General features: G+C 37.3%; 1 protein-coding gene across 1 annotated transcript in view; it reads right to left on the bottom strand.

The window, feature by feature from the left end:
* Elk (Eag-like K[+] channel) overlaps positions 1-14,721 on the bottom strand; it is a 410,371-nt gene that overhangs the window by 215,376 nt on the left and 180,274 nt on the right. The gene's annotated exons all lie outside the window — the stretch shown is intronic.

Here is a 14,721-nt window from a genome sequence, read left to right as displayed (position 1 = left end):
CAAAAAATTGAATATCTTTACAGTATATGATTAAGTTATGTCAACATTCAACTCCAGTAATGATATGGTGCAGCAGAATACAAAAATAAAAGGTAATTTTAAAATTAGGGTGTTCTACACTTTTTCATTTAATTTGTCTAGAATACTTTTAATGCCATAAGTCGAACAAACATCTACCAATCCTTTTGAAATTTGGTAAGGGCATAGCTTCTATGCCAATAACAGTTTTCTGTGAAAATGGGCGAATTTGGTTGAAACAACGCCCAGCTTTTATACACAGTCGACCGTGTGTCCTTCCACTCGGCCGTTAACACGATAACTTGCGCAAAAATCGATATATCTTTACTAAACTTAGGTCACGTACTTATCTGAACTCACTCTAACTTGGTGTTTAAAATGGGAGAAATCCGACTATGACCACTTTTTCGATATCGAAAATTTCGAAAAATGTAAAAAATGCAATAATTCTATACCAAGTACAAAAAAGGGATGAAACATGGTGATTGGATTGGTTTTTTTGGCAAAATATAACTTTGGGAAAAACTTTGTAAAATGGGTGTTACACCTACCATATAAAGTTGGAGAAAGTGAAACAGTTCCGCAGGGCGAAATCAAAAGCCCTTGGAATCATGGCAGGAAACTGTTCGTGGTATTACATATAAAAATAAATTCGCGGTACCCGACAGATGATGTTCTGGTTCACCATGATCTACATTTTGGTCGATATCTCGAAAACGCCTTCACATATAAAACTAACGGCGATTCCTTTTTAAAGCCCCCATTAATTCCTTGATAGCCATATCGTACAAACACATTATAGTGTCACCCTGGTCCACCCTTATGGCGATATCTCTAAAAGGCTTCCACCTAGAGAACTAAGGCTCATTCCTTTTTAAAATACTCTTTAACACCTTCTATTTGATACCCATGTCATACAAACGCATTCCAAGGTTACCCTATGCTAATTTTCCTACTTGGTTATTTTCCCTTATTTTGTCTCCAAAGCTCGCAGCTGAGTATGTAGTTTTCGGTTATACCCGAGCTTAGCCCTCCTTACTTGTTTTTAGTTAAAAGTTCCATAAAACCTACCAGTATTTACAAAATAACTATCACTACTGAAATACTACTTAAGGTATTCTGTTACTAAACTTTTCCCAGAAGGGGATTGAAGAGCTTCCTTTTTCGTAAAAACAACACATACTTATTTTTTCATTCGAAAAGGTCAAAGCTGCGCTGTCACCAAACCAACAGACCTATAGTAAAATTATTCAAAAATTAAGCAAAAGCTATACATAAATATCATTTTGAATATACTTGGTTATCAATTTGTTTATTTTTGTTGTATTTACCTTGCAACACTGCTTCGAACCAAATTGAAAATTATGTGCACCGCAATCACTGTTTATTATTTCCTCTTTTAGTTACATCCGCACAAAAATTGATTTGAATTTGTACAGAATCTTTGTTAAAATGCAACGAAGCATGAACGTTAATGACAAGTGCAAGAAAAGCTTAAGTCGACAATGGTAAAATAGTAAGTTTTGGTAACTCTTGAAATTTCCAGTTGTGCTACAATTGAACCCTTTTAGAACCAGTGTGCTTGTGGGGGTACTCCGTGTTACTTAAGCAAAAACTGTGATTTGTTACATTGTTTTAAGAAAAACAAAAAAAATTAAAAATTTTACTGAAATCAATTCAAGCTGTTTTCGCTGTGAAAATATAGGTATTGATTTTCAATATGAATTCAGCTATGGGTATTTAATATTTTCGTATATGAAATTATTTAGAAGAGATGTTGAGGAATGCTTTGCAAAGTAACCATGCAAAAAATAGTACGACTAATATCTAAACAGAGCGGTGTCCGATTGATCTGATGACCGAACCTAATGACTTGAACCACATTTTCCATTATCGTCTCTTGAAATGAGGTAGCAACTTAATAATTTGTATACATAAATGTATCTAGCAATTTTTTTGCAAAGTTTATAATATTGCGTTTAAAATATACATAACCTCATACCATACGAAAACTGACACTTTTTGATGAGAAAAGAGATTAGTCTTCATTTTTTCCAATATGAGTACAAAGGGGAATGGTCCTATCGTTCCCGTTCGGGTATATATAGCTATAATTAGTCTCTTCATAGGACATACTCGAACAAAAGGAAACAGTTGAACGCATACAAAGATATTAAAACTGGCGCTAGTCGCATAAACTTTTGGTTCCCATTGTTGCAGGAGACCTATAATAGACCAGCGCCAAGAGGCGCGTTGTAATACCACAAAAACACACCATCATTTCTTATCTTCGAAACAATTCGACGATCTGATAAAGGCTACTAAGTCCTCAATATCATTCTCTACGATGTAGCAAAAAAATTCTAGAAATCTAGCTTCCAGGCAGTTTTGCCTGGGACCACTTAAAGCCGGGTAGTTGCACCGCTACCTCCTTTTCTTCATATTTACAACTCTTAAGCAACGTTGGTAAGACGCTCCCAAACTTTCTGCATGCATAACAATAAGGTAGAGCCTTAGTGTGGAATTCTTTCTCTCTTTGGAGTTTGAAAATAATGAGACCTCAGAAGATCACAGTTTGGTAAGATTTTCTCAGATATCCTAAAGTCTGGGGTTTGTAGTCACCAATCTTTGACCGGACAGTAGAAGTACACTTTTAGTACTAGATTGTGTTAGAAGTTTTTTATTCCTTTGAAATAAAAATGCAGATATTCTGATGTTTACAAAGCAGTGGTTTAATGAGAACTGAACTTTGTGTCTTTACATTACGAACTTAGAAGCTACAATTTAAAGATTCATAGAAAAGCAAAAAACGTATAATGTTGCCAGACTGGAGAATAATAAAGTATTTGGCTTATTCTTTCAACACTTCTTCTTAAGCAAATATCTTTATAAAAATTAAACAAATATATTTAATTAATTTAATCCAAGTAATTTAACAAAGTTACAATGCTTTTGCTTACTAACACTTTTAGTTAAAATGTCGGCAACATTTTCATTAGTTGAAACATATTCTAATTTAATTTCATTTGACTCTACTTTTTCTCGTATAAAATGGTATTTTATATCAATGTGTTTGGTGCGCTTATGATGAATGGGGTTACGTGCTATATGTTGCGCACTAATGTTATCACCGTATATGATCATCGAATTTGTACTGATATACCCAATTTCTTGAAGTAATCTGTTGAGGTAGACTGCCTCTTTTGCAGCCGCTGATAAGGCCACGTATTCAGCCTCGGTGCTGCTTAAAGCCGTCACATTTTGCTTTGTTGAAGCCCAAGAGAAAGCACTGCTTCCTAAGTAGAATACATACCCTGAATATGATTTTCTATCGTTTGGATCATTTGCCCAATCTGCGTCAGCGTATCCCTTCACGGGCTCATCAGACTTGCGGTACACGATACTTAAATCTGAAGTACCTGATAGATATCTCAAAATGTGCTTTGCTGCGGTTTCGTGCTCAACATGTGGGTTTGTGTTACGTTGAGAAAGCTTGCTTACAGCGTGCGTAATATCAGGTCGACTTAGCACTGCTAAATACATAAGAGAACCGATTAATGATTGGTATTCTGTAGTATTTACCTTTGAACATTTTTCGTCTTGGCAGCCCACTTGGAAACCTGGATTGAGTGGAGTTGCGACTGCCTTACAGTTTTGCATGCCATATTTTTCAAGAATGGATTTGATGTACTTTTTCTGTGATAAGTGAATCGCGCCTCTGTTGCCCTCTCGCTGCACTTCCAAACCAAGGAAATATCGTATAGCACCACCATCTTGCATGTGAAATGTAGACGCTATCTTCTTCTTAATTTCAGCTATATCATTTTCACTTGGACCCATGATGATTAAGTCATCAACGTAAACTGCGATATAACTATATTGCTTCTGGTTTTGTTTAAAATATAAGCACGGCTCATTGATGCACCTTTTAAAACCGATGCCTTTTAAAACTTCGTCGAGTGTGTTGTTCCAAGCACGTCCGGATTGTTTTAGCCCATAAATCGCTTTTCGTAATTTTAGTACTTTATTTGGATATTGTTTGCTTATAAAATTTTCGGGTTGCTTCATATAAACATTTTCATGAAGCTCACTATTTAAGTATGCGTTGGAAATATCCACTTGATGCATATATAATTGTTTTTCTGCTGCGATTGCAAATAGCATTCGAATCGTTTCGTACCTTATTACTGGAGAAAACGTTTCCCAGTAATTAATACCTAACTGTTGTGCACAACCCTTGGCAACTAATCTGGATTTAAATCGCTCTATATCGCCCTCAACATTTCGTTTGATTCTAAAAACCCACTTTGACCCAATAGCTTTATGCTCTGCAGGTAAATCAACTAACGACCATGTATTGTTTGCTATAAGTGCATCGTATTCGGCTTGCATTGATTTTTGCCAATCTTTTGCGTGTTGGCCACTCAATGCTTCTGCTGCAGTTTGTGGTGTTTCCAAATCTTCAATGTAATTAAGGTAATGATACTGCTTTTTAGGTCTACCAGGCTTACCTGTGTGTATTAGTTTAGGACGACCTGCCCCACGTCGCTTTACGTTGTGTTGTTCGGAATGCTCCATACATGGTTCTCGTTGTTCTTCGTCTTGATTATCGTCTTCGGAACTGCTAGCAGTGGCAAAATCCTCCTCATCATCGCCTGAATCACAGCCTGTATTTTGTTCAGCTTCAGCTATGGTATCGTTTGATGATGAACGCTGATTTTCTTGACTTTCGTTGGATTCTAGGCGAATGATGTTTGTCATAAAATCATTGCTTTGTTCCGAAGTTTCATTGTCAGCAGTTACACGCGTACCAAAATCGCCTTCTGCAAATCTGACGTCACGCCTTTCTATGACTACACGTTTTTGGCGATCATAAAGTCGATACGCCTTTGCTGTGCAAGAATATCCCACAAATGTGTATTCTTTACCTTTGGCCGCAAACTTGCTTTTAATGGTTTTTTCTAGTGCAAAAACTCTTGACCCAAAAATTCGAAAATGTTTGACTGAAGGTTTGCGTTTATGCCACATTTCAAATGGTATAAGATTATTAAGCGCTTGCGTTGGACACCGATTACGGATATACACAGCGGTTTGAACCGCCTCTGCCCACAAAAACTCGTCTAGCTTTGCATGAATTAATAAACTTTTTGCCATTTCTACGATTGTGCGGTTCGCCCGTTCTGCAACACCGTTTTGTTGGGGTGTATAAGGCACTGTTAATTGTCTTTTAATTCCGCATTTTACCAAAAAATTATCAAATTCATTATTTATATATTCCCTGCCGTTATCACTACGCAAGGCTTTTATTTTACTACCGGTTTGGCACTCTACATATGCTTTAAACTCCTTGAACTTTTCAAAAACTTCATTTTTATTGTGCATAAAATAGACAAAAATTTTACGAGAATAATCATCGATGAAAGTGACGAAATATTTCTTTCCACCTAACGATTTAACGTTCATGGGGCCACACACATCCGTATGCACAAGTTCAAGTTTGCTCTTCGATATTCGCGCATTTGTTTGCGTAAATGGCAAAGCACATATTTTTGCTTGATTACACGTATCGCAACTGATTTTGGCTGGCATATTTCTAATATTCATACCGCGCACAAGTTCACTGTCATTTAGTTGTTTTAAACTTTGCATATTTAAGTGACCAAAACGATTGTGCCACTTTACAACTAATGAACTTTCACTTAGTAAACAAACAATATTTGTTTTTTCTTCATTCCGATATACATATAAATTATTTACACGCTCTGCTTGTAGCACTGTTTGCTGTTTCTTGTTTTTTATTATGGCACTGTTGCATGTAAATACTGTCGAATTCCCATACTGCGCTGCCTTACTTACTGACAGAAAATTCATAAGCAGAGATGGGACAAATAGCACATCATTCAACACAATTTTATTGTTTTCTCTTTTTAGCACTACTGAACCTATTCCAGACGATTCTATAAACTTCTCTGCTGCTAACATGACATGAGAATTCTTTTCAGTAAACGATGTAAACATATTTTTATCACAACACATGTGTGATGTAGCGCCGATGTCAATGCACCATGTGTCTCTTTTTGCTACATTATCAATTGCACCATACATTAAATGATTTGATGATTCGTGTGTCTCACTGTGCATTTCAGTATTTGCATTCTTTTTCTTGCTTCGGCACTCACTTGCGCGATGACCTAATTTTTGGCAATTGAAACATTTCCCCTTAAAACGCTGTTTGTCTTTTTCTTTTTTACTATTTACTTTGGTTTTATTCTTTTCGTCATTTGTACGACCATACTCATGTTGCTTTTGTGTCATGTTTTTACTTGAATGTGCGTAGACTGCTTGTGTGCATTCCCGATCATCTTTTTCTTGCCTTCGCGTTCCCTCTTCTAAAATTTTTGATTTAACTACGTCGAACGTCGGCAACTTGTCGCGCGTTTCAATAGCGACAACGAAGTTTTCCCATGAATTTGGAAGGCTTGAAAGCAACATTATGACTTTCAACTCGTCGTTTATTTGAATGTCCAATTCGGCTAATTTGTCGACTGTTGCCACAAACTCATTTACATACCGTACTACACTGTCGCCTTGTTGCATGTTTAAGCGTAACAGTTTTTGATACTGCTGAACTTTTTTCACTGGACCGACTGGCAAATGAATGTCGCGCAATTTTTGCCATGCCTCTGCCGCTGTTATGCACGTCTTTATGTGCATTAACTGTGTCGGCTTTATATTTAAAATTAAACATGCCAAAGCCTTTTGATCTGTGGTTTCCCACTTAAGGATTTCTTCGGCGGTAGCATCTTCTGCTTTTTCATACTTTCCGCATACAACGTTCCACAAATCCGCCGTAATGAGTACACTCCGCACGGACACTGACCACACGTCATAGTTATCATCACCCAACTTCTCTATTTGGAGGTGTACACTCATTTTGTATTTTTACGCGTATTTATTTCGCACGTACGTATGTATGTTTTAAAAATAAAAACCGAATTACTTAAACTTTTTCGATCGCGTTACTGGTTCACACAATTAATTAATTTGATTTATTAGAGTTCTCGAATTTTCTTTGGACTCTGGGCCCATAACCTTTGTTAGAAGTTTTTTATTCCTTTGAAATAAAAATGCAGATATTCTGATGTTTACAAAGCAGTGGTTTAATGAGAACTGAACTTTGTGTCTTTACATTACGAACTTAGAAGCTACAATTTAAAGATTCATAGAAAAGCAAAAAACGTATAATGTTGCCAGACTGGAGAATAATAAAGTATTTGGCTTATTCTTTCAACAGATTGCATGCGTAAAAGGGCATTTTTGTCAATTAAATGTTGCTTTGTCTTGCCCTCCCTAGAAATTTGTCTGGAGGTCGGTCTCCCTCGTTTTTTCTGTATCTCAGGACCCATGTGAAGTGTACACGGTTTTGTTGGACCATCTCCTAAAGAGATCGGGGAAAGTTTAGTGTTAGTTCAGAATTAAGTGAGTATGGGCCAAGGGAGTTGATAGCTGCCAGACCGTGGCTAAAATAAAGGTTTCCTTGCCGATGATGCGTTTTCCTATGTGAACCGCGGCTTTCTTAATAGCTGGGACTTCTACGTGAGGACAATAAAATTATTATGGAGTTTGAAAGAGAGTTAGACGTATCAGCCCTTTGAAAATACCCTTCCTCCAGCCCACCCGTTTACCTTGGAGCCGTTGTCGTATGTGTTAATGCTCTTATGAATCTTTCTTGCTGCGTTTTTGTCATAAATTTGCACAGAGGTCTGTGTTTGATAGAGTGTACTATGATTGTAGTACTCCAAATGGACGAATCTCTTAAATGCAGGGCTAAGATTGTTGCTGTCCGATATCCTGCTGGATCTAGTGGTAGGATAGGAGAAGTGATCTGAAGAGTTTCGTTTGGCGTTGGGACCATACACGATCTGAGGACTTAGCCCAAAAAATTAAGGTGTGACGCCTTGCTCAAAGCTGGCCACCTACTCCATACAGCAGTACGGCTCGAATAAAAAAAAAAATAAATAAATGTAAGGCGCGATAACCTCCGAAGAGATCGAAGGTCGAGCTTCTCTACCAATTTGCGTCGTGCTCCTCTTGAGTTTCCCTACAAATTGGCCGGACGGGACCTACATGTTTTATGCCGACTCCGAACGGCATCTGCAAAGCAGATGAGTTTTCACTGAGAGCTTTTCATGGCAAGTACGGCTCTAATAATCGTAATAAAAATCCATCTACATATATTTTAGGTTTTTGTCCAAATTTCTTGCCAATAGCTCTTTTACACTTGAAACTTCGTGACATTATCCTTTCAGTTCAGCTTTTTGTCTGAAATTAACAATTTATTTCTAGTAGGTTTTACGGTGATATTTTGTACCCTTTGGTGTATAAAAGAAGCTCCAGTTTATCGGAGCTGACGCTGACTCATCGTCAGAAAGGGCATAAGGAAACCTTCTTATATACAATGTTTTAGAGAATTTGCATCTGTACGTAATAGCTAAGTCATAACCACATGCCACATCCATATAATGTGAGCACTGATCTCTTTCGAAGCTCTGTCGTTGAACCATGTAGTCCGTTCGTCCTATACTTAAAGGCGTATGCTGCTGTACTCACACGACCTGTACTCAAGCCGGCCATTAGGTCTTCTGGCGGAATGTGGTGTTATGCTAATCATTGAAAATCTGCATAACCCTTAAGTTTTTTGGTAAATTTATTTTTTGTGTGGCTGTCCACCACACGGGGATCCCATAGTAAAGTATGGGCTACAAAATTGGCAACCTCTTGCATGCATACAGTGTCACGAAGACGTTATTCGCTCTCTCTTCCACATGATGCTTCCCTGACAACTTCCTGTATAATATAATTCCTAGATATTTTTTGCTACACTTTTTTTAAAGGAGCATACTCCAAGCTTAAGCTTAGCCCAATTGGGGATCTTATATTTCATCATCACTCAATCGCACCTGATCCATCAGAGAGCTGCTCATTGGTAGATATCTGAAAGTTATGATGACTAAACCTTTCTTCTGCATGTCGTGAGTTTGACTGGTCCCATTTTAAAACGCATAAATAATTGGTGCATGATCGGTACGCATATCCTTGAACAAATTTTTGCGGGCTCCTCAAATTTTTCGTGGCGCACTTTAGAATTATATTTTAAAAATAAGTAAGTACTTTAATTAGAGGCGTGGATGACACATGAGTTTTTGTAAATCCACTGCCGCAGAATTAAGCCGTTTATATAACTTTTCTCTTTTTTTTATTCCTGAGACTTGACCTCGAGTCCACGGTGTTCTTGGTTAGCCCGTACACTACCTCCATACCAAGAAGTATACTCGTAATTACTAAAAAAAGATGTGATGCGCGATAACCTCCGAAGAGATTTTATCGCGAGCTTCTCTTCCAATTTGCGTCGCGCTCCTTTTTTAATTTTTCCTACAAATTGACGGCACGGGACCTAATTGTGTTATGCCGACTCAGAAAGGCATCTGCAAGGCATATGAGTCTTAAATGTGACCTTTTCATAGCAGAAATACACTCGGAATGAACACAAATACTGCCTAGGAGCGACCCCGCTTAGATAAATTTTCTTCTAATAGAAGAACCTTATTCCTAAACTTTTACGTTGCTTCGCCGCGGCGTAAATCCAGGATCTTCGGTGTGGTAGGCAGAGCACGCTATCCTCATACCATGGGGTCCTTGGTTAGCCAGTACACTAACTCTATAATAAGGCATATACATACTAAGCAATGCCATAATATGATTCAGCACATTTGGATACACAAAGTGTGAAACTGAAATCATTGAAAAATTAAAACTACTTGGGTGCACGTAAAAGCCCGAGAATAGTGTTACAAATATATATTTTCACCGATGGAGCACATTTAACTTTATTACGAAGACATTTATTGCATTTTTTCCAATAGTGCTTGCAAGAGCATTTATTAGCTGCCAATAAAACCAATTATTTTTCGAACACTCTAGTTAGCTTTAATGCCTCACAGGTTCTTATACTCAGTTGATCAGAGCTCACAGAGTATATTAACTTTGATTGGATAACGGTTGGTTTTACAAGTATAAAGGAATCGGGATAGATATAGACTTACATATATCAAAATCATCAGGATCGAAAAAAATGTTATTGAGCCATGCCCGTCCGTCCGTCCGCCCGTCCGTTAACACGATAACTTGAGTAAATTTTGAGGTATCTTGATGAAAATTGGTATGTAGGTTCCTGAGCACTCATCTCAGATCGCTATTTAAAATGAATGATAACGGACTATAACCACGCCCACTTTTTCGATTTCGAAATTTTCGAAAAACCGAAAAAGTTCGATAATTCATTAAAGACGGATAAAGCGATGAAACTTGGCAGGTGAGTTGAACATATGACGCAGAATAGAAAATTAGTAAAATTTTGGACAATGTACGTGGCACCGCCCACTTTTAAAAGAAGGTAATTCAAAAGTTTTGCAAGCTGTAATTTGGCAGTCGTTGAAGATATCATGATGAAATTTAGCAGAAACGTTACACCTATTACTGTATATGTGCTTAATAAAAATTACCAAAATCGGAGAACGACCACGCCCACTTAAAAAAAATGTTTTTAAGTCAAATTTTAACAAAAAATTTAATATCTTTACAGTATATAAGTAAATTATGTCAACATTCAACTCCAGTAATGACATGCAGCACCAAAATACAAAAATAAAAGAAAATTTCAAAATGGGCGTGGCTCCGCCCCTTTTCATTTAATTTGTCTAAGACACTTTTAATGCCATAAGTCGAACAAAAATTTACCAATCCTTCTGAAATTTGGTAGAGGCTCAGATTATAGGACGGTAACTGTTTTCTGTGAAAAAGGGCGAAATTGGTTGAAGCCACTCCCAGTTTTTATACACAGTCGACCGTCTGTCCTTCCGCTCGGCCGTTAACACGATAACTTGAGCAAAAATCGATATATGTTTACTAAACTCAGTTCACGTACTTACTTGAACTCACTTTGTATTGGTAAAAAAAATTGCCGAAATCTGACTGTGACCACGCCCACTTTTTCGATATCGAAAATTAAGAGAAATGAAAAAAATGCCATAATTCTATACCAAATACGAAAAGAGGAATGAAACATGGTAATTGGATTGGTTAAATGACGCAAAATATAAATTTAGAAAAAAACTTTGTAAAATGGGTGTGACACCTACCATATTATGTAGAAGAAAATGAAAAAGTTCTGCTGGGCGAAATAAAAAACCCTTGAAATCTTGGCAGGAACACTGTTCGTGGTATTAAATATATAAAAAAATTAGCGGTATCCAACACATGATGTTCTGGGTCACCCTGGTCCACATTTTGGTCGATATCTCGAAAACGCCTTCACATATACAACTTAGGGCCACTCCCTTTTAAAACCCTCATTAACACCTTTCATTTGATACCCATATCGTACAAACACATTCTAGAGTTACCCCTGGTCCACCTTTATGGCGATATCTCGAAAAGGCTTCCACCTATAGAACTAAGCCCCACGCCCTTATAAAATACTAATTAACACCTTTCGTTTGTTACCCATATTGTACAAACGCATTCTAGAGTCACCCCTGGTCTACCTTTATGGCGATATCTCGAAAAGGCGTCCACCTATAGAACTAAGGCCCACTCCCTTTTAAAATATTCATTACCCTTTTCATTTGATACCCATATCGTACAAACAAATTCTAGGGTCACCCCTGGTCCACCTTTATGGCGATATCTCGAAACGGCGTCCACGTATAGAACTAAGCCCACGCCTTTTAAAATTCTCATTAACATCTTTCATTTGATTCCCATATCGTAGAGTCAGCCCTGGTCCACCTTTTGTGGCGATATCCCTAAATGGCGTCCACCTATAGAACTATGGCCCACTCCTTTATGAAATACTCTTTAACACCTTTCATTTGATACAAATGTCATACAAACATATTCCAGGGTTACCCTCCGTTCATTTTCCTACATGGTTATTTTCCCTTATATTGTCACCATAGCTCCAAACTGAGTATGTAATGTTGGGTTACACCTGAACTTAACCTTCCTTACTTGTTATTTATGCAAGCCTTTTGGTTTACCTTGAAAAAGTAGAGAATATTTGAGTTGCGAATATGACTTTCACGAATCAATAACATCACTAAATTAAGCCATCTCCTATGTTTGTCTCAAAACAGATTCCATCAAAAGCAAAGAGGAAATTGTAAAAAAAAATGCCACAGGCAATATGCTTGCGTATAATATGCTACTCAATTTCAACAGTTTGGTAGTTTTTCGACTCATAGCTGTATTAAACTGTTTTTGTTGCCAAAGGCGGCAATTCACTTTGATGAGGACAAACGATGAAGCGTTAAGAACGCCGGTTTGGCACAGCATAATAGGTTTGAAATTTACTGTCGCTTCTCTTATGATCATTCTGTTTTAGGAAAAGCAATTGATAGTGGTTTGCAAAAAGTGATAGCGAAAAAAGGCTAGGGTGTTGAAACATGGTGTAGCTTCACTCAAGGTATAAGGTGTCTTAAAAAATTTTTAGCAATTTTTTTATGTTTTCTTATGTCGTGTTGTTATGTGATTTTCGGTTATGTTTTGTTCTGTTATGTTATGATATGTTATTTTATGTTACGTTATTTTATGTTATGTTATTTAATGTAATGCTATGTTATGGTACGTTAAGTTCCTTTATTTTGAGTTATGTAATGTTTTGTTGTGTTATTTTAGGTTTTTCTATGTTATGTTATGTTATGTTATGTATATTATCATTTCCTCCACGCAAATGTTGCATTATAAGCTAGCCTAGCTTCGCCTACACCACCCGGGTACACGCACCGGGCAAAGCGACATCAAAATTTAAGAAACAAGTTTTTTCAGTTAGAAGATAGTTTTTCTAAGCGAGTTCGCCCCTCGGCAGTGATTTGGCAGGCACTGCGAGTGTATTTCTGCCATGAAAACTTTCTCAGTAAAAACTCATTTGCCTTGCAGATGCCCTTCGGGGTCGGCATAGAACATGTAGGTCCAGTTCCGCCAATTTGCAGGACACATTTAAAGGGAGCACGATATAAATTGTAAGAGATGCTTGGCCTAAAACCTGTTCGGATTTTATCGCACCTTCATTTATTTATTTATTTTTTAAATGCTCAGGTGATGATTTTTATTCTGTAGCTGAGCAGTTTTAGATCTGGACACTTAACAAGTTTCCGCCTATCAAGAATTCGGCAAAAAGAAATCCGTTCGTCATGCGAATGCGCCCCTCCTCGCGTCGGTTGGGCTGGCTTTGGAGGGTCCGACCGTATCAGTGCAGGTGAAGAGACGTTTGAAGTAATAAATCATTGCCTACTGCATACTCGTTACATCGCTACTGAAAGATACGTGGAAAGTAAAATAACATACGTGTGCATATTGGACGCCACGCGAGTTTTGGTAGTTTTTGACCAAAACCTTCCCCCATCTCACACCAAGACGCAAACACCAAAACATCCTTCCTCCCTCCCTCCGAACGTCACAACACTTAACGAACAACACGAAGTAAAACCGTTCACGGACGATCATGATTGGCTTCGGCAAGAACGTATCCCGCCGGTTGTACTTTATAGGAATGGAATATATAAAGGTTTTCCTTTCACATATATACATGAAGCTACGTATATGGTAGCAAATATCAAGCATGGTACGCTGGATGATATTAAGTGAGAATATTTTAAAAATGTTTCTTGGTTAATTTTCTGTAAATATATTATTGATTTATTACTACATAAATCACCTGAATAATATCTTATTGCTGAGGAAAACAGACGATTTTGGCGGAGCTGCATTTGGACCAGAGGATTTGCTTGTTGAGGGCAATGCCGTAAAAAAGTTCAGGAATTCCGCTTTTGTATTTGTTGTTATGCAATTTAATTTCTTCACTTCCTCGCCAACGGCTTTTCTACATTCGGTCTCCTTTTAAGGATTATCAATAGTGTTTATCTCATTCTGTAACCTCTGTTTTGTTTTCGTCATCTAATACGCTTTTTTATAAGCTTCATAAAGACGAGAATATGGAGCGTTTTTGGAATTGTCTATTACAACAATATAATATAAGAATACACTGCAAAACAAAATATATTTTTTTGTGAACAGCTGATATCCTACTTGCTTCGAATGAAACAGTACTGTCAATCGCATGAATGGAGACCCGCCGAATTTGAAAACGTTCATTGATGTTGCACGAAACATGCAAAAAATAACGTGATATTACTTAAGTGCTATTCCCCTCTCCCCCAAGTCACACTTCGTCGCAAACGATATCCACGCCATTGTCAAACTACTTCCAAAAATTATAATAGATTATTAATCTAACGAGAACTGTTTGTCGAGTTTCCATTACGAATCGTAAAATATAATACGGGCCCAGATTGATTTTAACACGCGAAGTAGGTGAATTACTTATATTGTGAAATTCCACTACCATAGTAGTGATCAAAAAAGAGCCTGTTGATATATGGAACGTTGGTTTTTGTTTAGTTGATAGTTCAGTGATTCAAACCGATAACAAAAGGCAAAGATTAATAGAGAAGTCATAAAAATCGTTACAAACCATTACGGCTCCTGAGTTAGAGCCTTTCCACACCGTCAGCGGTTGATATTTTATTTATTAGACACAGCTAAAAACATTTCTATTGTATAAACAATAAATTGCAGCTTCTCTAC

This window comes from Eurosta solidaginis, chromosome 3, assembly GCF_040869045.1.
Source record: "Eurosta solidaginis isolate ZX-2024a chromosome 3, ASM4086904v1, whole genome shotgun sequence".
Taxonomy (NCBI): domain Eukaryota; kingdom Metazoa; phylum Arthropoda; class Insecta; order Diptera; family Tephritidae; genus Eurosta; species Eurosta solidaginis.
The sequence above is the reverse complement of the archived record's forward strand: the minus strand, read 5'-3'. Positions and strand labels throughout refer to the sequence as shown.